Raw genomic sequence first — 26,625 nt, forward strand, 5'->3', positions numbered from 1 at the left:
GGAACGTTTCTTCTAGGCAATATTAGAATCTACAGTTGTTATTGTTTCATGTCACTTTACTTGGCTCTGGCAGAGGAGAAGTGCTCAGCTCAGCATAACCAATTGGCTTGGCTATTTTGGGGCCTCATAAAGTATTGGTAATGACATTTATTATACAGCATTTATGAGAAGCCCAATTTGGGGCAATAATTTAAAAAAATATGATGAAGATGCCATGAAATCTATTTGAAAGAATACCCTTTTAAGGATTTGGCTAATAAATGCAAAAATCCAAGTACTCTGTTCTATCATGTGCATTCGTCTGGTTAAATGCTCAAAATAAAATTCAAAGACACTGGAAATATATTTTAAGTAACTTAGAGGTAACTTTGAAATGCATCTAATAATGATTTAAAATATTTTAGATGTTTTTGTTTCCATTAGATTGCTTTTTTCTTGCTCAATATGCTTACCAGTTTGCTTGAGGGGATCTGATATTGTCTAATTGTGATTCAGCTAAAACAAATTTTAAAATACATGAAAATAAGCAGACTTTCACCTGATTGTAATACTAAATTGATGTACTATAGGAAAGAATATGTTTGATTAATTTCCTGTTGTATACTTACATTAAAAATGTATCTAGATCCTTATGAAACATATGGACCACTGGCCTTTGTAGTTATTCTTCTTTCCCTTTGGCTTTTTTTTTTTCTTAATGTTCACTGTGAAAAAAGGAGTTTCTTTGAAATTTTCTGCACCCAGGCTCCCATAGGAAAATCCTTTCATAATGCGATGGTGGAAGCCTGCCACCTAGTGAAAATTTCAAACATCAGGAATGAAGCATAAAACAGGAGAAAGCAGAAATTTTTAGAATTGAAAAGTTTCTCAGAGATTCCTACCTCAATCCGCTAATTTTAGATGAGGAAAGAACCCTGAGAGGTTAACTAACTTGCCTCCGGTCTTTGGTCTTTGGCTTGGAACTGGCAGAGTGATTAAAGGGTACGGAAAGGTGGTTGGTTTCACTGTGTTTCTTTAGGAGTCAATGGCAGGCAACATCAGACAAAATATTAATGTCTAATTCAGCGTACGTAGAATTCATGAGGCTGAAGTGGATTTGTCCCGGGTCTAGAATAGCCGTCGGCTGGCTCCTGTTACTGAGATTTGGGTCCTAATTCCAGCTCTGATCTAACTTGCAGCCAGGCCTGAGACAGATCACCCTTCCTGATTCATCTGATGTGTGTGATGTTTGTGTGTGAGGGAGAGAGAGACAAAGATTTTGAGTGGGGTGGGAAGGGAGAGAAGTACGGTGGAAACTGGACTTTACCATTAGTGAGGTTCTATGTTGCTCGAGTTTTCTACAGCCCTATTAGTATACAGTTTTAGAATCATTTGCCTACCAGTTAAAATGGGACAGGAGTGGCTAGAAGCTGTGATTCTTGGTGGCTCTTTCATAGCCAGACCTACAGAATAGAATGGGTTCTCCTGACTTCTTGATGTGTTTATTCCAAAGTGGAACCACTGTGTGATTTTTTGAAGAACTGAAGCAAATTGCTAGTGAAGGGTGTTTTGGAGGCGTTCCTCTGCTGAGAGCATCTCTATTACCAGGATTCAAAGAGGCCATTAGTCTGTATGAGGGTCAAGAAATTTAGTCCTGCTCTCCCCTTATCTTTCCTAAAATACCCAGGAAATATATTTTTGGTTTTAAAAAGATCATTATATTAAAGCATAGGGATGTTTGCTTTAATTTTGTGTTGCTACAAAGTTACTGATTTTAAAATATCATTATGAAAGCACCTGGATGTTTGCCTTAATTATTGTGTGTGTGTATGTGTGTGTAAAAGAGAGAGAGGGAGAGAGAGAGAGAGAGAGAGAGAGAGAGAGAGAGAGAGAGAGGATAATCTATAGTTTTTTCCCACATGTAAAAGTGACCAGAGAGCCTTCTAAAGAAGGTATAATTTCTAAATTTCTATGGCAATGCCCACTTTTCTTGGTCTGGTTTTATATTTAATTAAAACTTATTATATTTAATTTCTTATTACTAGCATTATTTGTTCCCCCAAACCCTTGGAACAAAGTGCTTGTCAATTTCTACGTTATCAAGGCCATGGCCTCACTGGAATCACTGTTTTTCACTCAAAACATTAAGTCAACTCAATTCTATTAAAGGTCTCTCATTGAGATCAAGGTGAAGTGTATGTTGCTTGGCATAGATTTTCTTCTTTTCCAAGGACTGGCTCTTATTAGAGCCAAGTTACCTCCAAGTAGGAGGATGAAGAGAAAAGAGACAGAAAGATTGAGTAGGGGATGGTTGCTGGCAAACAAAATGCTCACAGTTTTGAAGAACATGCAAAAGAATAGTTTGGAAACTGAAGAGATTATTTTCAAAAAAAAGAGATTTTCACACAGTGCTTAAATCATGCCCCTTAAATCATGCCCCTTATGCTACAAAGCAGCTCTTTGATAACAACAAATTTTAGATAACAACAAATTTAGCTCTTAGGTAACAACAAATTTTTGGCTCGTTGTAAATATCTAGTGTTTAGATTTTCACTAATTCTATATAGAATGAAAATCTAGCAAGCTGAAATAGCAAAAGAAAAACTAGTCTAATATTTTTAGAAAAAGTAATTCTAATATTATTAAGAATGATCAGAAATTTAATAGCTTTATAATGCCCAGTAAATATCCTTCTAGTGACATGTTTAGTCATTTTTGAAAGATGTTCAAATGTTTTTTAGTTATTTGGCTCGCTGGCTGAACTGTAGGTGAACCCCAACTTTTAAAGATCACTAACAGAAATATTAATAATAAAAATTTTCATTGACATTGAAGCTCAAGGCCATAAAATTCTGCTTTGTTTTCAAAATAAATTGAACTTCTAAAAGGCCCTAAATAATCAATAACATTGCCCTGGTTTTTAAATGTTTATATATCTTTTAGTTTATGTTCTAAATATATGTGGTGAGAAGCAAACATTTCTAATACAGAGTCATAAAACAGTACTCTTGCAAGGTATATTTCCAAGACATCATCCACAGAAACAAATTTATTCAGACATAATTACAACACAAAACCCCATTGTGTCTGTGCAGATGTCCTTATGAAAAGTATGTTAGCACTTTTATTTTACAAAACTCTCTTATTTGGAACATCTACTTACATGGCTATGTCCCTGGACATACTCTTGGAAAATCGCTTTGGAAAACCTCCACATAAAGAAATGGGGAGAAATTTTTGTTTTGCAAACAAATCTTATGAATGATTCAGAAATAACTCACATTTTGAGAATAATGAACAAAAAATGTTTAGACTGTTTATTCTTTACATGTTTTAATGGTTAGAAATGGGGGACTTCCCTGGTGGTGCAGTGGTTAAGAATCCGCCTGCCAATACAGGGAACACGGGTTCGAGCCCTGGTCCAGGAAGATCCCACATGCCGCGGAGTAACTAAGCCCGCCGCGCCACAACTACTGAGCCTGCTCTCTAGAGCCCGTGAGTCACAACTACTTAAGCCCGCGTGCCTAGAGCCCGTGCTCCGCAACAAGAGAAGCCACCACAATGAGAAGTCCATGCACCGCAGCGAAGAGTAGCCCCCCGCCACAACTAGAGAAAGCCCGCACACAGCAACGAAGACCCAATGCAGCCAAAAATAAATAAATAAATTTACTTTAAAAAAAGAAATGGAAGCTTTCTTCAAAAGTATAGACCACTATGGTACTTATTAAAATGAATTTTAATTCAGTTTCAAATAACTTTATTAAAATTTAGATGACAAATTACAATCATCCATTTTACGAGGCAAGGTGGATTTAATGATTCTCATCTATTATTGTATATCCTCTCTTTAAACGTTTGAATAAAAGTATTTAGGCAAAGTACATTCAAATACATAATTCATATCCCTTAGTGACATTAGTGAGGTATCTAAAATGTTTCAGATAGAATAATTCAAGAAACATAGCTATTTCTAAAGGGAAAAATAGGAAAGATTTTGATGTTTAAATATGTGTATTTCAGGATAAATGCTCCTTACTACAAATGGAAACCTAGGAACATCTTTATTAGTAAATATGACTGATCACTTAATATTTATTGATTTTTTGAGCACTTTTTAGAAATTCTAAAAATAGCTATGCTTATAGAAATCCGTGCACACTAGCTAAATCTATTAAGCAGATGTTACATAAAATTTTTATTTTAGAATTGCATGTTTAAGACAGATCACTTGTTGAAGGACAATGAGATAAAATAATGACTATGACTATGCATGAAACTTGCCATTATCTAGACACAGTCCATATGTAGCTCGCATTTATCAGGCCCTTGTCATATGCCAGGAAATGTTCCAGCTGCATCCCTGGTAGGATGTCTTCTTTCTCAATGCAGTTGCTGGCCTGCCTAGTGCCTATGTGAACAGTGGGATGGGGGTAGAGAGAGGAAGGTGGGGGAATAAAACTGGAGAAAGATGCAGGAGGGAAAAGGAGAGAGAAAAAGAAAAACAGAGAGAGAATGAATAGGAACCTGTCCATTTAGTAAGGCAAGGATCCTTGCATTTCCCATGGATGAACACATATCACAGAAAGTCATTGGCAGGACTTGAGCCATCTTGCTTGGCCTACCCAGAAAGGCCAAGCTCTTAGCCAGGGGCTGGCAGGAACAAGCTGGCATTGGGGGCTTGGAAGGGATAGAGAAGTGCTGGACAGGAGCCCTATTTCCTGTGTTAGGGAACTATGCAGGGCAAAGCCCTCCAGGGCTCCTAGAAGGAACCACACAAGTGTCCCAGCATTTGGACACCAGCTTCAGAGAAGACGGTGATGGCCACTCAACATTAACCAGAGAAGCACAAAAACCAAGAAAGAGAGAAATGCCACCTCATTCAGTTATGAATAAATAGATCTACCTTCTCCCTCCTTCTCCAGTCTTCCTTCCTGCCTTCAACCTGGGAGGAGTGGGTGGGAGGCTGGTAAAGAGCAGACAGCACTTTCCTCCTCTTGCCAAGCCCTGGAGCCACAAGCCAGCCACCGTGCTTAGGGAGAGAGATTAGAGTTAGATGTTAGATCAAAGCTGTAATCGGACTAGACCGTTTTAATAACCAAAAGCCACCAGAGATGCATGGGATCTGACCAAAGTATTATTAAGGGAGGGATTTGGTTTTATAATAGTAGTCAAAGCAGTTACTGGAAGAAATAAAATAGTTTCACATTTATAACAGAATGATAGGCACTCCTCAAAAACATTAGTTCCATCATACAAGTTCATATTATCAAACACACGTACTTGATGTGTGTTAGATTGAAAACTTATCACCAACTCATGTGACTTCCATTGATCATGTTGAAGCTATTGTTTCCAGGTAGAATGCATGAAAATCTGACTTTGAGGTTAATAGCTTTTTCTTTTTCCTTTTCTTCTTCTTTTGTTGAATGTGAATCAGTACTTTATAACCTGGGATGCATTTCGTTATTAGGTAGATGCATACCTTTGGTTAAGTCTAAAGAGGTGTTTCTTGAACACCTATTTCTTGAACACCTATTAGAGGCTAGAACTCTCAAGTTAGAAGTACTCAGAACTTTTATTGGGTATTAAACTTTTATTGGGTATTAAGGTGATTGGTTTTTTTAAAAAAATAAATTCATACTGCAAATTCCAAAAGTCAGTATGTAATATTATTGGGACATACACATTATACCTAACTGGATAATATTTGCATATTTTTCATGGTAATGGTTTTAAAAGACAGGTCAGCTTCCAAAATAATTTAGCTCCCTCTGTTAGTTAATGTATTCAGGAATATAAGCTAATTTATATATTTAGCTACAAATACTTCATTTGTTTATCCTACAATTGTCTAAGTGTGTTAACATATATTATCTCCTTTGATACTGGTTTATAGTTTATAGATTAAAAAACTGATTCTGAAAAAAATTATTTGAAAAAAATATTATACAAAACAGCCTTAAGTCAAATATAATTCCTTCCCTCTAGCAGGGGCATCATATCACTCTCTGCATCAGCCTGGATAAGAGAACAGGATATCATTTAGTAATGCTGAACATTGCAGTGACTTTGATACAGAATTGTATCAGATAGAATGTCACCAATCTAAGATTTGATCTTTAAAAGGATTTGTAATGATTTCTTCTTTTAATGGGCCTGAGGGCCCATTAGGGGTTTTTATAATCTTCCTGTAAGGATTACAGGAAACGCATCTCTGAGCTACTGTGCAATGAGAGACAAGCCTGGAAAGGGAACTGGTTTACTTGTAAATAAACCTGAAAAATATATGGACTCCAAAATGTTTATTGTATCTGTTCTAACAGATTCATGATGAAACCAAATGCCATGAGGTTATTGTAAAAGGAAATGGAGAATTCCTACATCAGCTTCATTAAATAATCTGAAAGAGTAAACAACTTCATGAAGTTAAAAGCTCATCTGAGAAACAGATATAACATTTGCTCTTTGGGGAATATTACATTGTTTGACCACCTCAGTGAGAACATATTTACAGTATTGAATTATCTGAGGCACTTAATTTTTCTGAATTATTTACCATTCTTTTCTTATTATTAAAAAGCAGAAATGGCCACATTCTCAACAAACTGTATCTTCAAAGTCTTTGTGAAATCCATTGGCATGTGGCAGATCATCAGCGATAGTAGATATAGTTTTGTGTTATGATGGTCTGGATGTAGTTTTCCTTAACTTGTGTATAAATCTTGTGTGTTTCAGATAAAGTACTAAAAAATGTGGTGGATTTACTCTTTGAAACATTATAAATGAAAGATTGTGTCACTTGATTATGTAACAAATAGTTTTCCTATCCATTGGTTTTTGGTTTTTTATAATCTTACTCACCCAAGACTAGCTTTTCCACTTTTCTTTGGAAGCCATGTGGGTACTGCACTGATAAAACTATGTAGTGGATGACTTTTCCTGAACAGAACTATGTGTTTGTGTTCTATCTGATCCTACTTAGGCAATGCTCCTTCCTTTATCAAAACTTACCTGGCTTGAATTTCACCGTTTTAGGACACAGATTATTTTTTCCAGAAGAAATCTATAATAATGTTCAGAGTACAATTTTCCTCCCAACATCTTATTGCCTTCTGGAGATAATTTTAAGAAACTCATATTAATGTTTACTGGGTGCTGGACAATTCTTTGATCACCTTTTAAATATAATGAGAGAACTCTGTGAGGTTACCCCCATTTAAGATCCCCATTACAGAGGCAGAAAGTGGTTAAGTGACTTCCTTGGGTCACACAGGTAGGTAGGGGCAGACCTGGGGTTCACCCAGTTTGGCTCTGGGGTTTGTCTTCTAAGCTCCTACACACATTTTGGGGTTTAATGTAGTTTGAACAGCCAGTTAAGAAGGAAAGAAAGACCTCAACAGACCATGGAGGAAAGATTTTTGTGGTCCCATAAACTACACCTACTTCTTCTGTTCTGACTTTAAGTATATTTTCACTCATTTAAATTAGTGTCAGATCACTATTTGAAACTTTTGTTTCTGGAACAAATAATTTAGGAAATGAAATAGAAACAGACTAGAAACTTTCATAATTCTGTCTTCTGAAGGATAGATTTAAAAAATTTTTTTCTAATCAGATTTCCCATGTCTTCTTAACAAATATGACATGCTATTTTATTATTATTATTATTATTTGTTTTTGTCTTTGGCCGTGCTCTGCAGATTAAGGGATCTTAGTTCCCTGACCAGGGATTGAACCCAGGCCACGGCAGTGAAAGTGCCAAGTCCCAACCACTGGACCACCAGGGAATTCCATGCTACTTTATTATTTATTTATTTATTTTGAATCTTATTTATTTTTTTATACAGCAGGTTCTTATTAGTTATCCATTTTATATATATTAGTGTATATATGCATGCTACTTTATTTCTGAAGCAAAAATTTTCTAGCAGTAGGACCATGCTTGAGAATTTTACCATGTAGTTCAAGACACATTAAAGGGGTATGAAACCAATGCACTGAGGTGGAAACTGGGGGTACTGAATTTACCTTCTCAGTAGCTCACTCACTTCCTGCTCGGTGTGCCTACTCCCACTCTTTCAGCTCGGGCCTTCACTAGCTGTCTCTTAGATAACTACCTTGGCCTTTTAACTGTCTCCCTGCTTTGGGTTTCACATTCCTCAGGTTCATGATACAGAGAGCTGCCAGAGAGATTGTTCTAAATCAACTGTTATACCACTTCTAAAAATACTTCAAAGTCTCCCCATCATATCATCAAAATAACCATAACGTTAAAAAAAATCTCTGTACAATTAAGTGCTTTATGTATTATATCATTCACAGTAGGCTTAACTATCCTTTTTTTCACAAATGAGAAAACTGAGGCTTAGAGAAGTTAGGTGAATAACTAAGGCTGTAGAGCAGGTCCAGGCAGGCCTAGGACAGAGGCCAGTTGGACACCAAAGTGCATGCTCTGAACGACACCCTGCACTCCCGATATCACTGCAACATGTTTTATAGATTCCAGTATATATTAAATGTGAGTTTTTATAAAATTAACCATATTGATGACATCCTGCAGCACTTTTGCACTTTTGTCTTCCATTTATTTTGCTTCTCTCTTCAACTTAACTTGCCTACAAATAATGTACTGAATGAATTTTATGTGAGGCACTTCATAACCTACCCTAGAATCTTTTCTTTGTTAATCTCTGTTAATGCGGCTACTTCATCAGTGGTTTTATTTACATTTTTCCCATAAAACATTGATTTTTTTTTAAGTTAAAGAATTCGTTTACTTTGAGAACTTATCTCCAGTATTTTTCCTTATTGGCTCTCCAAAGGAGTAGTTCTTCATCTATTTCAGTGTTGAAATAGAATCAAGAAAATACTGTAGGCTGGGATATACCAGAAACATATGTTCTTTTATATAACTTTACAGCAAAACTCCTCCAACATGTAGTTTGGTTTAATATTATTTCTACCAATTTCCTGATTTTTCTTTACATCTTCAACAATATTTGCTGATAAAAAATATATCTTGGTTTGTTGCCATATTGTACTTTTTTAACCATTTTAAAATGCATCCATGAGAAGCTTTCTAAACATTATCATTTGGTTTAATTCTGTAATGTTTTAAATCGAGTATTGCCTGACTTCAACCACTGTTAAAAAAAAACAAATCTGGAAATTTTTCATGCTCTGGTTGCTTGGTTATGAAATATCTTAGTCCTGACTACTTCATACTAACACTAGCTGATATCATAGAGCACAATAAGGCAAAGTTCCTCTCTAACAACAGTGGATATAAATCCGTATTCCAAATAGTGTTCTTGGTAATTTTGAATATTTTACCTACCTGTCACATATGATTAAACAGTAATGGTGTTTAATCCCACTACATGGCTGATGAAGAGTTTCTGAAGGAATATATATCTTTTTCTCTTATGCCTGAAATGTAGGTGTTATCTTTAATCAATAGCTGCCTTTCAGGAATATTTTAAAACTTGTGTCATTTTGTGAGGGTTAAAACTAGATAATAACATGGAAATTCATTTAATCAAGCACCGTAAAACATAACATATTGCAAGACAATGAACATATGAGGAAGCCTCTTTCCCCTCTGCCGTGTTAGGAGCTCCTGTCCCCTGTTCGGTGGTGTCACCTCAAGTACTATATGAAACTCATAACTATCCGGACCAGACTGGACCAGGGTACTGGTGTCAATCCATATATGAAAGTAGATTAAACATTAGTTAGAGCTCCTTCTCATTTTTTAGTTGGAAATAAAAGTCCATGGGAGTTCCAGTTGGCTTGGCAGATAGTGGGAGAAGCCTTCCAGGCATAGGGCACTACAAGTACAAGAGCCCTGGGATAGAAGCATGCTTGGCACATTCAAGGAACTGTGAAGACGCCAGTGTAGCTGGCACACATTTCCATGAGAAATTGCTATAAGAAGTCCAGTCTTTCACAGTGATAAATATGAAAAACTCTATCCTGGGAACCCTGACCATGCGGTTATGTTCCCATCATTAGATGGTTAACATACTGGTCCTAGAGAATGACTTTGAGCAGTTTTCTTCATAGTTCCTCTTCATCCATTTCAGTTTTTCATAATGTAACAGCCTACTGGCCGGTCTTTAGAACACTTTATTTAAATGAATTATTACTACCACTTCTTATGTAGATGTTTGGTTAAAAATTCTATTAACCTTTCCTCTTCCTCTGACATTGATTCTCCTAATGAGAGAAGAAGAATTTAAGGAGTGTCAAATAGAATTTGATACATAGATCCTGTTTATTTTGACTTCAGTGTCAGACCTAGAGCAAAGAATTTTATTATATTTTCTAGTTTGTCTTAATTTCATTTCTGCTTCAAAAAAGAGATGATCTTATTTAGATATTATTTGGAAACTGACCCATTGAAAGGATACGAGCATTTTAATGCTGGCTACCACTTACCGTGTAGTTTTAAACACATTTTTCTGAGCCTCAGTTTCCTTAACTGTAAAATAGCATACTATGTAATGGAATTGCTGGTTTTATAGATAAAAAATGTCACCAGTTTTACAGGTGAGGAATCTGAGATCCAAGGAATCAGTTAATAATATGTCTTGTGATACTTTTAAAAGATTGTATATTAAGATAATACTTGACACAGAGTAATCATGCAGTAAAGGAGCCTGTCATTGTTATTACTATTTTAATTAGAGGAGGAAGTAACTGTCTTCTACACAAATTTATTTTCTTCAGAAATTAAGAAAAGCGGTAATCCAATCTCTTGTACTCCAGATATCAAATGAAAGTTAAGAGCACAAAAGCTAAATAAACTATTTGTGATGATTCTTTTACCCAGGGTAATTTTTCATTGTTGATAAAATGCAACATTTCACAAAATGTTTGTAAGTATCAATTACAAATCAAGATTTCTTTGTTATGCAGTTTAATCAGCTTGAGGCAGTAAACCCTTAAGTTATACATTTTACAAGGCCAAATAAAAGGATTGTCCTGCTTAAAAATAGTATAGATTTTTTTTTATTGGAGTATAGTTGATTTACAGTGTTGTGTTGATTTCTGCTGAGTACAGATTTTTAAAAGGAAAATACCTCAAGCCATGAAGAATTATTTGCCTATATTTATGTTGAGCTCTGTTTAGAGCAAGTAAACTCTGACTCTTTCAATCATATTAGTCTCTGGGCTTCAGTTCTCTCATTTATAAAATGGGGATAGTGTTAGCACCTAGCTCCAAGGATTGTTCTCAGGGTTAGAAGTTGAGCATGCAAATTACTTAACACACAGGAAACATTCAAGGGTTTTTAAAAATTACTGCTATCACATTTGTGGTTATTCTAATTTTATTTAACCAACCTTTATAAAATTGAAGGGCTATCTGCTGTCTTCCTTGCAATGCCTTTTGAGATCCGGATCTCAGTATCACAAGAAGGGCTTCTGCAGTCCTCAGGATCTCTCCCTGTGAGATGGCATGTAATGGTTTCAGAATGTGGCCTTATGCTCACTCAGTAAGCCATCGCCCTTTCATTGGAAACAGCATATGGAAATCATCACAAAGAGAAGGAATCATTTCAAGTGCTTTGAAAATATAAAAGAAAAATAAATTGTCCCTGGTAAGTAAATATAGGATGCTGATCTCTGAATAGTCAGGAAAACTCTGTGCCAGGGCCTTTGGGGAAGGCTAATGAGCATTTCAGTCCCTCCTCCCAACCCCCCACTCTTGTCTTCTAAATTAGAAGAAGTTCTTACTATATAAGGCTGCTTTTTCTAAGTAAATGATAGTAGTTAAACTCTGTATTTTTAGCTTTTCAAACAGTGGAAAGTTATTTTCATCAGTCAAGATCAAGCTAAAATGAAAACGTTTGTGAAAGGCTTAGGCCTTGGGAGTCAGGTACTACCATAGCAGTCACCTTTATTTTTATTTCTTTCATGAAAAACATAACATTTTCCATTGGATGGTGCTCAGCATGACGGATATTAGATTGAATTGTGTAAATATTACATTACATGTATGGGCTGCTGCAGGGAGTCAAAACGCAGTGACCCATTTTCAGGTCTCCAATCTTTTGGCCGCCTGCCTGCCAGATGGGGAAATGTTGATCAGAACAATTTCATCCTGAGGCAGAGCTGCAATCTGGGAGAGAAAACTCATCGCTGTCTGCTTCTTCTGTGCCAAAATGACCATGTAGCTTCATGTTGAGTGAGTTACCAAGGGTTTCCTTCAGCTGCAGGCGCAGGACTGAGAGTAGACACAAATTCAGTTAAGGATCCCATTATGATGTCTTCCATTCTGTTTTTTATTACCCTCAACTTCTCTTACCCTCTGTTTCTTTTTCTTATTTGAGAAGGAAAATTCCTTCTTCTCTGTCTTCACTGCCCCCATTCTCTTAACTCTCATTCTTTATCTATAAAGAATCTCTATTCTTTTCATGCCTCTCTTTTCCCCTGTAGCTTCCTAAGCAAGACACCTAATCTGATGTTGCCTTATCTGCAGAAGAAAAAGTAATGATATCGTGCGTGAGTGTGTGTGTGCGTGTGTGTGTGTGAGAGAGAGAGAGAGAGAGAGAGAGAGAGAGAGTTCTGCATACATCTCTCTTTCTTAATTGATTTTCATGGAAAGATAAAAACATGCTGGATTTTTTGATTCAGAGCTGAGATGAACAAGTATGGAGAATTGCTTTCCAGGAGTGTGTTTCCACAGTCCAGGCCTTCTCTCATAAAAACTCCTTTTCAAGGTTTTTAAGGCCCTTTTCCTCCTATCACTGTCTCTGGTCTGAGCAGCTTGCTTCCTCCAGGGATGCTGTTCTCATTTTCTCCTGAACTTGACATGTTAATTCTTCTCCCAGGTCTCTATGACTTTGCCCATGATCTTTTCTGCAATGGAATGTTTATATTTATTTCTCCCAGGCACATAGTAGGTATGCAATAAAGACTTATTTTTTAATTGATTGATTAATAATGATTCTCCTTTTTAATTTAGTAAGGGATAAAATTGCATTCGGTTGAAAGCAAGTACACATTGTTTGAGGAAGTTCATAAATTTTATCAGAAGCTTTAAGGATAAATGTTTTGAAGGATAAGGATAAATGAGTGGTTCAGAATCTGTATCAAAGGCAAGTAGGAGCCAGAACATGATTCTGCCACAGGATTAAAGAAGAGGGTAAAGGGCAGGGAGAAGGGGACTGGGATGGCAGGGTAGTACAGCGTGAAACAAGGGCATTCTTCCTTTGGAAGTACTCACGCTATGGTCAAACCACGGCTCTTACTCAGGCCCCAGGCTCCTGGAGCTACAGTAGCAAAGAGTGACTTCAGACCACAGTATGCCTTCCTATTTTGTACTTAACAAACAAATATTATTGTTTTGATAGAGCTGAAGGCTGTGATAAAGAAGCTTGTTTCTCACTGGTATTTCTAGTTTAAAAATTTGCATTTTCCACACTTATATTGTCACCTTACTCTTTGAAAGCAGGAACCTAGCTCCTGGCATCTTCTAAAACAGTGCTCTTCAGGGGTATTAGCTGTGTCAGCGTCCTAGTGACAATGTGTGACACAGTGCTGTGGAAAGGTGTGCTCTGGCCCTTCCTTCTCATACATAGGAGGGGGTGGCAAGGACTGGAGACATTGCAGTTTAACCCCCTGAAGATTTTACAGGTCTCCAGCTTTGTACACAGGAACCTCAACACTCCTAGAAGAGAAGCAGCTTTGTCTTGGAGACTTCTGGAAAGAGTGGTTGATGGGGCAGACGTGGGTGGATTATGGACCACAGCCATCCTCGGGAAGGCTGCCGCATAAGGATGTGAGTGAACTTGTCCCTGAGTATGCAGGAGAAGAGAGAAAACTTCTAATTATTAGTGTCCCTGGGGGCATTGTGATTATACTTATATCTATGTGATTTCCAGAGAGCACAGCCTGGGTGCTTATCTCTGACTCTTTCTAGAAGTTGATATCCATATACCAAAAGCTATCTGTAAACTACAAATGAGATGACTCAGCAGTTGCACAATGGCATTTCCTGGTCACTCACAGCATGCTCCTGGTCTCTCCCATTTGTGGAAGACAGATGACCTGAACGTGATTCCCCACCCCTCATTTTTTGGTTTTCCATTTCCAGAGCCTGTGTTCTGCAGTGACCCCCAAATCATTAATCTAGCTGAAATGCTGAACGTTCTCAGGTTCCTTCTGTGTTGCTGCTTTTCATCTTAGAGTCTGTCTTTCAGCAACTCATGTTGCTGTTTTTCACTGTTGTTTCAGCTCTAAAGGTTGCTGCAGGTGCAGAGAGAAACCCTGACTTTGTAGCCCCAAAGGCTTCCTTTGAACCAGTTCCTCCTTATGATAGGATGGCCTTATGGCAAATGATGCAGTGGAGAATGCAGACGCCATCACTCAACTTGGCTTTTCCTTTTCTGTGCTGAGACTTTGTTCTTTCTGTCCCTTAATTTGCTTTTGACCTTGCAGAACATGCCTCTGCTCATATCTAAAAGAGGAGTGTTGCAGTGGGGATTTCCGTTTTCACAACACTCAAAATCACTTAATCTTCATGAGCACGAATGCTTAGATATTACTTGTTTAATTTTGTGAATGTGTTTATGGGAAGTAATGGTGTTTCTAAGTACTGCCAGTTTCTGCTAATTGATAGGATAGACGGGAAACTGCTTCACTGACCTCCAAAAAAAAAAAAAAAAAAAAGAGAGAGAGAGAGAAGAATGCTTTTAGGGACTAGGGCTTTAGAAGATTTTGACTACCTCTAAGCATTTCATAGAAAAGCAATATTGTTTAAAAGCTTAGCTTGTGGGTGGATGTATGTGGGAGGAGGTAGGTGAACCCAGTCCCATAGGTCATTTTAAGCTAGGTTAGAGGAACACAGCACCAGAACACATCTTTCGTTCTTATCTTACCCAGCCATTTTTTTCCTAACAATCCTTCAAAGTTTAGTTCAGTCCAGTTGTTTTCATGAAACTCTCCCCAAACAAAATATGAGTACTTTAGTCTCTAAAACTGTCAATGCCATGTATTGTCAATGCCCAAGCATTTGGTGCTTTATCATATACTGCTAATTTATTTGATTTTTCATAAGTGTGTGTTTTTGACAAAGAAAATGCTAAGTTCCTTAAAGGCAGGGAGTATATTTTGCATTTCTTTTATCTGATGGTTTCTTGCACATAAGAGACCCTCAGTAAATATCCAGGAGATCTATTCTGGATTTTCCTATGCATTGTCTGTCCTTTAGTCCCTTTACTACTGAGTACCACCTTTACTGTAATATGGATGAAGGAAAGATAAGAAAGTATTTTGATTTTAGAAAAATCTAAAGGATATGAGGATGGAATTTTGAGGCAAATTTATTTTCGAATTATATGGATTTCAGTTCATTTTTTGCTATCTTTGGTTCTATTATCATGGATAATTGGGAAATGCCTGTGTTATACTTGCATGAAATATCTTGGTTATTTATTATTATGAATCAGTTACATAGTCCTTCTCTGCTTCTTTCTTATAAACTTCAGATGTATGTCTGAGATTAATTCAGTCTTTGTTTTCCCACCTTCACCACTTGTTTTTCTGTTGAATCTAGTCACCTTTCAAGTAGCTGGAGTGGAAATATCAATATGTTCTCTGGTGCCTGATCCTTTATTCTTTCTTTCATTGTTTTATTTTCTTTGTGCACTCATGAAAGTGTCTTGGTGTGTTCCTATGATAACATTAAAAACTCTACACTCTTTATCTATAGTTTCCATGAAATTTCTGTCAGAATCAAAGGAAAACTCTTTACCTGAGAAGTCATAATGAGGTCTTGCCTTTTCACCATCATGGAAGGGGTTAAGAGTTGACTAACATTTGGAAGCTCTTTAGGTCATTAATTCTAGGAGTTGAGATGAGACATGTACTAAAAATCATTGTGTTTACAGGTCCCATTTCCATCCAGAGACCTTTTTTCTCTCTTTATAATAGATCTATATACAATGAGAACACAGGCTTAATTTATAAAGAGAAATTTCCCTTGGGGCAGACATGAATTAACAGGTTAAATCAATTGACAGGCTTAAGTCTAGGTGCAAAATAGGATTGACTGCAGAATGGCAACAACTGCAAAGTATGGAAACTATTAATGGGATCATAAAACCTCAGAGTTGAAAGAGACATCTCAGTTGATACAACTGGCCCCTAGATGGAGGACTTCTTTTTACAACACCACAACATTACAATAGATAAGCAACCAGCCTTTTGAAAAATAGTTTTTGTCTTGGGACTCAATACAATCTAAAGAATTCATTGTTGGTCACCATTACTCAAAGAGAAAGTTTCTTTATATTTAGGTGAAATCTTCCGACTTGTTACTTCTACTCATTGACCCACACTCTGCCTTCAGTGAAATATAGAACAAGTTTACTCCTTCTTCCTATGACAGCTGTTCAAATAAAGACTTCTAGAAATGGCAATCATTCTTTCCCTGTAACTTATCCTTCTCATGGAACACATCTACCTTGGAGCCCTAGCTGTACCAGTAAATGCAAAGTTCTGCATTTAATTAAAAAAAAACCAGTTTTATAAGGTGATGGGTGATACCAGCTAGATAGTAGTTGAGAAAAATAAGACTTTAGGGTTTTAGTTGGCCAAGTTCACTATTAATAAACACTGAGATTCGGCACTTATAAAGTAACCTCAGACAGTATTAATAAGGAAAATGTCCAGCTAAACACATAGTTATTATTTATGTTTATAGCTTTGACTTCACTGTAAGAATTTTTTTCATGTAATTTTCCAAATGGAGTCCATAACCATTAGGGGAGTTATTTCAGGGTAAAATCAACTACACTTCCAAGATTTATGGATTCCATCTAATTTTTAGCATTGGCTTCTGATGCTCATTTTAATTCAGTAGGCGTATTCGCCACTTGCTTTGTAAAAAGTACCATTCCAATGTGTTTTTTCCCAGTACCACCAAACATTTCTCCAATCTCAGCAGACACTGAGTGTCCTATAAATTTAACTCAATTCTGATGCTATCTACTTGAGATAGCATCAGATCCCACAGGTTAAGGGCTCAGTCCCATAAGACTGCCCTTTCTTCAGACACCAATTGCAAATCCAAATTGTTACCTGTGCTTCTGACTTACTGGTTATAAATTGGGGACTCCCAAGACCCTTTCCTTGGTTCTATTAACTTGCTAGAGTAGCTCACAGAACTCGCAGCAACATTTAATTACACTTACCAGTTTATTATTAAAGATACTGTAAAGGATACAGATGAACAGCCAGATGAAGAGGTACATAGGGCAAGGTCAAGAAGAGTCCTGAGTGCAGAAAATTCTGTCCCTGTGGAACTAGGGTACACCACCTTTCCAGCAAGTGATGTGTCCACCAACCTGGAAGTTCATCAAATCTTGTTGTTCAAGAGATTTTATAGAGCTTAATCTGCAGCACCCCCTTCCCTTCCCAGAGGTCAATGGGTGGGGCTGAGACTTCCAGCCCCTAATCACTTGGTCTTTCTGGTGACCAGCCCCATCCTGAGGCTATCTAGGGGTCCCATTCTCAATCACCTCATTAGATAAACTCAGGTGTGCTCAAAAAGCCTCTTTGTGAATAACAAAAGACACTCCTATCAGGAAATTCCAAGGGTTTAGGAGTTTTGTGTCAGGTACTGGGGACAAAGGCCAAATATATTTCTTATTATGCCACAAATATTCTAGATTCTGGGGTAAATGAGACATTGTCTTCGCTCTTAAGAAAGTTAAATTTCCATGGACGAGGCAGATTTATAACTATTAAGAAGGTGACAAGGTTTTAAAGAGATGAATATATAATGGATTATGAAACAAAAATCATGAATAAATTAATTCTGCATAGTAGCATCAAGAAGCAATATAGAGGAATCACCATTCAAACTGGACCCTGAACTTGACAAATTCATTCCAGGCCTAGGGAACACATTCAACATGGACACAAGAGCATGCAAGAGCGTGGCATGATCAATGAATGGCAAGCAGCTGTAGAGACTAGTATCTTCTGAGAAATTGTTCAGTTCTGGTGCTATAATGATCTCTTTTATGAGTACTGGATATATCTCAGTGAATTATGTATAAAACAGAATTCAGTCAGATACTATTCAAAATGACCCTCTTTGACGTTTGGGTCTTTTTTTTATTGTTTTGTTCTTTATGCATTCATAAAAGCTCATTGGCATGTTCCTATGATGACATTCAAAACTATACACTTGTTTTCTACAGTTTGCATGAAGTCTTTCTGTCAGACTCAAAGGAAAACTCTTTGTGAGAAAGGCTATAATGAAGATCTTGCCACCTCACCATCATGGAACTAGTTAAAAGATACCAAATTTTAGACTCTCTTGAGTTTATTAACTGAGAAATTGAGAAAAACCAGGGATTAAAAGCCACTGTCTTCTTTCTTTCAAATGCATCATCCTATTTGTTAGAAACTCTTTCTCTCAAATTCTCATTAAACATTTTCGAACAGGGGACTGGCACAATCTGGTGCATGCTTAGAAAGATGACTGATAGTAATATGTAGATGGACTGAAGTGTGGAACTTGGAGGATGGAGAACAATTAGGAGGTGGTTATAATATTCTCAATGACAAATAATGAGACTCTAGATTAGGCTAAGGGCAATGGGGCTGAAAAAGAAAGAAATACAAACAAATTAGAAAGATATAGATGTGGAGGGCAAGAACAGGGGAAGAAGGGACTGTAGTTTGGAGGTTTTATCTTGGAAGACAAAGGGATGGATATAGCATTTATTGAAAGATTTCACAGGAGGATGAGGAGCAATTATGGGGAAAAGAAAATAAATTTAATTCTAAATAAACTGAATTTGGACATCCAGAAGGAGCTATGTAATGAAGAATTAAGAGCATGGGTCTGGGCTCAGGAGAGTTACCAGTACTAGAGATTATCTGGGGAAATAGCTGAAATACATGAAGCAAGAAGCAAAGAGACCAGAGGACAGAATCTTGGGGAAGACCGATTTATAAAGTATGGACAGAGAAAAAGGAGCCAATGAGAGAAGTTAAAAGAGGTCACAAGAGAGATAGAAAGAGCATAAGCATTTCTGATAAGTTAAGAAAGGAGGGTATTTTAAGGAACGGGTTATCAGTGACAAATATTTCATGGTTCAAGGAAAAGGATGATAAGGCCATACATTGACACACAGGAGGCTTTGGGTGATCGTTTCTTAATAGGACGGTAGGGATGAAAGCCACATAGTAGTGGCTGGGAAGTGAATGGGAATTAGAGGAGGGCAAGTGGAGATACAAGTATAGACAATTATATTTAAAGTTGGGCAGTGAAAGAAGGATAGCAAATAGGATGTGACTGGTGAGAAAACAGAAAGACTGAAAATGGCATCTACTTGAGGGAAAACATGGTCCGGGAAAGTGTTTTTTAGGATATTGGAAGGAGAAAGAGAGAGAAAGACGAAGTATCAATAGTTACTCTTATAGCAAAATCAGAATTGTTAGGGAAGAATTAAATCCATTGGACTTAGTGCTAAATATGTTGATGTTTTATATGTTTTACTTTGATATTTGGAAGTATTCTTTACATAATGAAAAATATTAGATGTAAAAATGTCCTTCAAAAGAACAGAAAAACAAACAAATAAGGTCATTATTTGTTCTAAAAAAATAATGCCTTCCAAAGTGTTTGAGCCAGACTGTGAATTTTTATTTACTTATTATTATTTTTTTTACTTTGGACAACAGGAGCACAGAATTGGAATAATTATAATCCTTATACATAGCACATTTTTAAGCTATTTTAAATAATATCATAAGCACATGTGACCTCAACTTCCTAACCAAAAACTAAAAAAATAACCTACATCTAACATTATGGACCCCCATCTCCCACCATATCATCCTGCCTCTCCTGACTCGATGTAAGCATCATTCTGAATTCTGTATTCATCATTACTTGCCTTTCTTTTTATATAGTTTTATTGGATATATATGCATTCTTAAGAAGTAGATATTTTAATTTTAGTTGTTTTTAACTTTATAAAAAGGGCACCCTGCTGTATTTAGTCTTTGGAGACTCTGTTTTTCTCACTTAAGATATTATCACTAGGATATATCCATAGGGCTGCAACTTGTTCATTTGTTTTGTTGGATGTATAGTATTCCACCATGTGAACATCTCACAGTTTACTTATCATTTTCTTGTCAAGGGGTATGTGGGCTGCTCCAGGTTTTTGCTGTTTTGAGCAATGCTACTGGAACATGTCTCCTGCTGCAAGAGGGCAAGGGTTTCTTTTAGCTATAAACCCAGGAGTAGAATTGCTGGGTCATAGATTTGTAAATGATCAGGTTTAGGAGAAAAAACTCTTTTTCAAATTGATGCATGATTTTACAATTCCACCAGCAATGCCTAAGGTACCCTGTGCCTCTACATCTTCTCCAACACTTGATCTGACTTTAAAATTTTTGCCATTCTTCTAAGTATAAAATGTTATCTCTTTGTGGTCTTGATTTGTATTTCTCTGACCACCAGGTAATTTGAATATCTCTTCATTTGTTTATTGGCTGTATGTGTTTTTTCTTCTGTGAATTGCCTATTCATATCTTTAGAATACTTTTCTTTTAGGTTATTTGTGTTCTTCATATTGATTAGTACAAGTACTTTACCTATTCTTCATATTAAACTTTCTCAGCTGATTAAAAGTAACTTGGTTAAAAACAAGTCCCTCCCCCCTCAGATTCATAGAATTCAACCATTGCAATTCTCTGACTGAATAATGGCATTAGGGTGTTGTGACAATATCCAGTAATCAAATTTTTAATTTTTGAATTCTTCAGCTATAGCTTTGTTGTTTGGATAAGAGAAGTAGGAAATAATTTAGTCAAAAACAAAACCTGGTTTTATACTATGTAGATATATGTACGTACATGTATATGTGTATTTCTTATTATATATGACTTCCAGGTAGCAACACTAAAAATATTTCAATCTGTAAAAATGGATTTGTGTTACTGGATAAACATCAATCCCTTGTGCTTTACTTTAAAAGAAGAATTTGATTATGCCAGGAGTCATTTTTCTAGTTCAGTCCAAGACACTGACAAAAAGACTAGTGGCAGGCATATTTTGGTATAATGTAAGAGAATAAACAGTTGCAAAATATTTGGAAAAATAGTTAAATATCAAGACTCCAAATATTAAAATTTTATATTCTTTCACTTTTCAAATTCAGAGAGTGAGCAGAGTTAGAGAGAAGTAAAAACTGAAGTGATAGTTTTCCCATCAAATTTTAGAGTTAGGCAGAGAGGGGTTAATTGAACAGTGCCTGCTGCGTGGCCCTACTTTTTACAATCTTTCCCATTCAGCTTTCTATACAAATGCTTTGCAATACAAATTTCATGTTTTATAAGTTTCCTAGAAACTCCAAGTTCTCTTCTTTTTTTACTTTTAAAAACAAATTTCTTTAACAGAGTAGCCAAAATATAATTCCAAACTGTGACCAGATGTTGTAATGTTTGCAGAGAAAGAAATGTCCTTTTATTTTTACCATTTCACATGTGCCCAGGTGCACATGTTTATGTAATGTGTTTATGTATAATAGATTTTGACTTAGGAGAAACATTAAATAAACCTACAGATGTATTTTCCACATGGCTCATCCAATAGACCTGTATTTTATAGTATTCTCTTTTTTGGTTGTTGAGAATATGTTCCAATAGAAACGGACAGAGGTTTATCTCTAGAAACAGGTTTGATTTCCTTAAAAGGCAGTTGTTTCTTTTTTCCTTCGCTTCTCTGGAGAATTGGCTACAAACTGGGAATAGTTATTCTATGACTCATTTACAGGGTTTGCACTACAGCATATAGAGTTCAGATAAAATTATAATGAAACAGACTCTAATTAGACTGTGTGAAACAAGAGAGTAATTTTTAAAAGGAAACTTTATGGATTGCATTTTCCTAAATCTACTTTGTAGATAAAAGAAGCTCTTCGTGTTTTCTCTCTCTCTTTTTTTTTTTTTTTGGCTGCACCGTGTGCTTGCGGGATCTTAGTTCCCCGACCACAGATTGAACCTGTGCCCTCAGCAGCGAAAGCGTGGAGTCCTAACCACGGGACAGCCAGGGAATCCCTCCTTATTTTTAAAAAAGACTTAATCCAAACATCGGGATAAGATTTTCATTTGCCTTTTTAACTCAATATATCTAGTTTTTGTTTTTACCAAAAGACACGACGTGTATCGTTATGTTAGGTGATTATTGAGTAAATTAGAAATTATTTAATTCCTGTTCAAGTGTGTCAAAGGTAATGCAATGACTATTTTAGATTCCCAAGTCCGTCGAATTGCATATAAAAAATATAATTGAATTCACATTCAACTGTGTAATGGAATGTGAATGTGTGGGGCAGGCTGAGGGTGGAGAGCCACAGACGAAACATAAAGCTGGAGAGTTAGGCAGGAGCCACATCATGGGGGGACTTGTGGCCTCTAAGAAGTTAGAATTTTCAAAAGGCCATGGGAATCCACTAAAAACATTTTACACGTTTAAGGAATAATATGATCAAACCCTGGAGTTAGGATTGGTTGGGTGAGGGACCTAAAGGCTGGGAGAGGACAGAGGATGAGGAGTAGAAAAGAGGAGATGAAGACCATTGATCAAAATAATTAGATTCTGTAGGGTTAGGTGGTTGAAGGGTTGCAAGAGGTGGTGTAGGAGAAAGAAGAATCTGAGCTGACCTGGGTAACTGAGCAAATTTTAGTGTCATTCTTGGAGATAGTGACTATAGGAGAAGGAACGGGTGTATGAGAAAGAAAACAAGTTTACTTTTGTGCATTTGAAGTGGGAGGTCCCTGGAGGCCATCCACAGTGTCTCATTGGCAATTGTTCATAAGGCTCCAGAGCTCAGGAGAAAAGCAAGGATTTGGAACGCATCTGTGTGCAGCTGGTGGTTGAAGTCATTGGAGTGGGTGAGATCACCCATATCATGAAGAACAACTTTTATTTAAGTGATCCAGCTTCACACATATTAGAGTAGATACAACAGTTCTTGGCACCTACAGTGGGCACACTACCAGGTACTTGTTCTGTCATGGACCATGCATGGGCTCTAAGAATAAAATAACCCACCATGGAACAGAGGAAAGGCAATCATTTCCTATGCTTTCTCTCTCTACACTGTAAGGTAATTTAACCATCAAGAAAACTCTTTGTAGTTTTGGTGTGATCTAATAAGAAATATATTTTTCATACTCCAACTTTATTAAAATTGCATACTGGAACAATTTTGCTGAGGATGAAATAAATCCTAAATCAAATTAATATTTTCAAAATACACATATGAAACCATTTCTTTTTTGGACACCAATCTAATCATGGAATAACCAGGCAGTAGGTGGGCACACTGGCCAAATCAAGAATAATCTTCTCTGGCCAAGGAACATTGTTAATAAAATCCACCTAAGTTCTTTACCTAGCCTGTAAATGTGGGTATGCTGTAGGGTTTTATGGTCAGCCCACTGCCTCCTGCTCTGCACACTATCCCTAGGAAATTATTTCGTTCTCGGAGGTTCTACTGCCCCTACTATGATAATGCTGTTCATGTCTCTGTCTCTAGCCCAGATCTTACCTTCAGATCTAGCCTCTACATAACTGCCAGCTGTTGTGGTGTTGGCGAAACATATGTTGGCCCATGCTACTTTCCTAATTAAAATCCTTCAGTGTTTCCTCATTGCTTTCAGACTAAAGCAAATGCTCTTTAATTTTGGAAAAATGGATCCTTTACTGATGATGCTCTCTTTAGCCTTATCATTTTTTTAAACTATTTGAGCTTTAAACTTCAGTAACACCAATTGCTTATAGTTACTCTTCACATATATGCATATATGCATGTATACATACATTTATATTTATATATATGCCTTTTTTTTTTGGTCATCTGTCTTAGCTCTTGCTTCTCCCTCAATATGTAATTCTCTTCCTCCTTCACCTGGCAAACTTCTGTCACCTCCTCAGAAGGTGAGGTGTCTTGGCCCTGAATCAATTACCTCTGTATTTTTATAATACTCTGCATATCATTGTCACTTAACACATAGTTTCATAATTACCTGTTCATATGGCTGTTTCCTTCACTACCCTGGGAGCTCCCGGAGGGTAGGGACTGTATCCTATTCATCTTTGCATCCTTAGTGTCTAGCATATGCTCATAGAATGGTTAAGTAAATGAGGAAGGAGTGAAGGTCAAAGGAAAACTCACATGGAAAACATGTTTTTGTACTTCAGTTTAATTTTTTAGCCACTTAGTAATTCCAGGTAACCACATGGAAAATTTATTACTGTTAAATTCTTTTTGTTACCAGTCCTAATCAGATACTATCTGAAGTGGACATACCTCTGCATGATGTACAGGGCTGTTTCCTTCCCTCAAGAACTCCTTCAGTTTTAGAGAAAAAAATAGATTGGTTTTCTGCTCCAAGATCCACAGGTGGATGATCCGTTCTGAAAGGAAAAATATGCTATATTGGTGGTGCTCCTTACTTTATCCTTCTAAAGAATTCCCTGAGGAAACTCCAACTTTCTACTTTCTAGCCTGACAGGATGGTCAAATAGGTTTTGCTCTTAACTCTTTTCTACCTACATATTCATGGGACCTATATATTTTCTACCTACATATTCATTTGGGACCTACATGTTCATACAAAGAGACACATACCATATTTGTTTATAAAACCAAAGAGGGTTAACAGCCTTTTCCAGTACATTAACTTCTGGCATTTTCTGATTTCTGTTAGTTGTGAATATAAGGCCGCTTTTGTAATAGGATAGAGAGACATAGTCTTACATTGTCTTACATTTTAAACTCCAAGGAAAAGTGTCCTATAAGAATCACTTTATACCTAGGGATTTCAGACAGCTAATAGGCTCAGGCTGTCAAGAAGAAATAAGATCTTTTTATTGGAAGTATCATCTATATAGTATAATTTCATCATATTTGGATTAGCTGGCCCTATCTATGCATATATTTTTAATTATACATATGTGCTAAAATACAAAGTAAATCCTGTAAATAAAACAATACATGTCATGGATATATAATAAAGGAACTGCAGTATCCAGGTTCCTTGCATATATCTGGGGGGAAAAGTCTCAGCCATACACACAGCATGGTGGCAACTTGGGAAAATTGGCATTTTGGCTAAATTTCACACGTAGTATATAATCTAAGACTCCAAATATTGAACTTTAAGGTTGCTTCCTAGCTCTAAATACAAACAAGATGGTTAATTGACCTGTGTCATCCCTCCTAGAATACAGATGCTGGCTGTTGAGTGTAGCTGAGGACATGCCTGCAGACTGCAGACCCACTGGAGAGGATACTGGCTCTTAACATCAGTGTAACCTGTGTGTTCTATAATGTAGCTCCTTTCCTTAGCTTCCTGAACCTCTCCTTTGAAAAATTCCTTGCATGAGGAAAGGACAGATAGCTCAATAGGCTACACTAAACACACACACACACACACAAACACAAAACAAACCACAAAACAAAAACCACTGGAGTTCATGTGGCAACAAGTTTTTCAAGAAAGTTTTAAGGGGATTGTTATTCTAAGTTTCAATTAATGCTGATCTCAGCTGGAATAATTTGCACTTCTATTTAATTTGTGTTTCAGTACACATGTGGTTGACAGGAGCTGACTAATACATCAGATTTTACATATCTGTCAGTAAATCACAGCTTTTAATTGTGAAAGGCAGTACCTGGCAGCTTTGTGTGGGTGTGTAGCATTCCCCAGTGGATATATATCAAAAACAATCTCTTCTGCCATGGGGATACCCTTACTCCAGGACTGTACAGGTCTGCAGGAAATCTTTGTCCATTTTTAATTTTCAGAGCATGGGGATCTAGAATTAGCAGAAGAGAGTCTTGTGGCATGATTGCAAATGATAGAAATTTTTAATTTGGCATTGCCTTTTAGGTGTTATCTTTTGGGATGGAACAAAGCCATGAGCATTCTGAGTTAATTCATTAGTAATAATAACATGGATCTTAAGAGGGTAGAAATATTTCCCCAAACATGCACCTAATGCACTGGCAACATAGAAGCCAGAAGGGGATTCAGAGCAAAAATGGCCAGGATTTTGCTCAATGTTGGATGGGTTGTGCCTGCTGGCATTTCCTCTCCTGCCCCTGTGCATTCACGCTCACCTTCTTAGCCACTTGACAGGGTCATCTGTGCTAGTCCCAAGATGTATGACACACCATTTCTGTGTGAAGGGCTGAAGAATCTCCAAAAAGATATAGAGAAATTTTCTTTCAGATTATGTCTTCTCTGGCCAGGTGAATAAAGCTCAGTTCTTAGAAAGTGACAGTCTGTCCTGCTGGCATCTCCACTGTTTTAAAGGGCGGTTTTCCTTTAGGCCACTCTCCAGGAAATCAAGCAGCTTCTCTCCAGTCTTGTTTCTGTCAGTCTGTCAGTTGCAAAAGCCCCAAAATTGTGCATTGAAGTTGAGTAGCCAACATATTACTGGGATTTTGAAAACTATTCTGCAAATTGCTGTCCTAGGCACATAAAACCTAATACACAGTGTTTGTAGCTGTAGTAATCCAATAACTGAATTTTTCTTAGAGTAAGAGTGATTCTCCTTTTCCTTCCATGGCATATGCTCCCAGCTGCACTGGTAATTTC

General features: G+C 36.8%; 1 protein-coding gene and 1 long non-coding RNA gene across 4 annotated transcripts in view; one reads left to right on the plus strand and one right to left on the minus strand.

The window, feature by feature from the left end:
• The window catches only part of SYNPO2 (synaptopodin 2), a 170,029-nt gene that overhangs the window by 564 nt on the left and 142,840 nt on the right, over positions 1-26,625 (plus strand). The window lies entirely within an intron of this gene.
• Positions 4,203-11,536, minus strand: LOC308613856. The gene is made up of 3 exons (XR_014015328.1): positions 11,326-11,536; positions 4,883-5,008; positions 4,203-4,437 (listed from the first exon to the last, which is right to left on the minus strand). It is a non-coding gene; the product is annotated as an uncharacterized lncRNA (long non-coding RNA).

Source organism: Mesoplodon bidens, assembly GCF_964165515.1.
Source record: "Mesoplodon bidens genome assembly, chromosome: 1".
NCBI lineage: Eukaryota > Metazoa > Chordata > Mammalia > Artiodactyla > Ziphiidae > Mesoplodon > Mesoplodon bidens.